The following is an 810-nucleotide window of genomic DNA, read 5'->3' on the forward strand; positions in this document are numbered from 1 at the left end:
TTGAGAGGGTGATGGGGTTGATTGGTGCGGGTGTCCTGGAGATGTTCCCTCAAGCGCCGTGACTTGACTCTGCGAGTAGTCTCCAGTCTCCCCAATGTAGAGGAGACCGCATCGGGAGCAATGGATACAAGCAATGACATTGTTGGAAGCCTTCTCACGATCGTGGCCTGGGTGCGATTTCCGGGCAGGGAAGCAATTTACAACAGGGCTGTGAGGTGGCGATGCTGTCTCCCTGGTAGTCTAGTGGTTAGGATTTGGCGCTTTCACCGCTGCAACCCGGGTTCGATTCCCGGTCAGGGAAGTATTTTTCAGTGGATCCTTTGCCTACCCATTCTCCTGAAATGCGCTGTACAGTTACTTGTTGGTCTTCGTCGTTACTGGCTACTGTAGTGTGTAGTGCCACGTTGAAATAGTGTCCTGATTCCGGCTTGTTTGTATGTGTCGGGATCATTGCTTCTGTAGCTAAGTACTTGGTTCGTGTGTGTTGTTTTCCTGTAGACGCTGTTTTGAATTTACCATTGACTGTTCGCTCTACTGTGACATCTAGAATTGGCACTTTGTTGTTGTTCTCCTCTTTTGTGAATTTTATGCCAGTAAGGATATTGTTGATGTGTTGTAGTTTTCCTCTAATTTGCTTCATTTTTTGATGACAAAAGTGTCATCACTGTGGTGGACACAAAGTTTGGGTTGGATCGTTGGAAGGGCTGTTGGCTTGAGACTCTGAATTATTGCTTCTGCTAGGAATCCTGATACTGGTGGTTTCATGGGTGTTTCGTTGATTTGTTTGTAGGGCTTGTTACTGAATATGAA

General features: G+C 46.7%; 1 non-coding gene across 1 annotated transcript; it reads left to right on the forward strand.

Moving 5' to 3' along the window:
• The first annotated feature begins 229 nt into the window (after positions 1 to 229).
• trnae-uuc (transfer RNA glutamic acid (anticodon UUC)) lies at positions 230 to 301 on the forward strand. The gene has a single exon. It is a non-coding gene; the product is annotated as a tRNA-Glu (tRNA).
• The last annotated feature ends 509 nt before the right edge of the window (positions 302 to 810 follow it).

This window comes from Chiloscyllium plagiosum, unplaced genomic scaffold (assembly GCF_037043375.1).
Source record: "Chiloscyllium plagiosum isolate Xiang-an unplaced genomic scaffold, Cpla_swu_hap1 HiC_scaffold_27, whole genome shotgun sequence".
NCBI classification, from domain to species: domain Eukaryota; kingdom Metazoa; phylum Chordata; class Chondrichthyes; order Orectolobiformes; family Hemiscylliidae; genus Chiloscyllium; species Chiloscyllium plagiosum.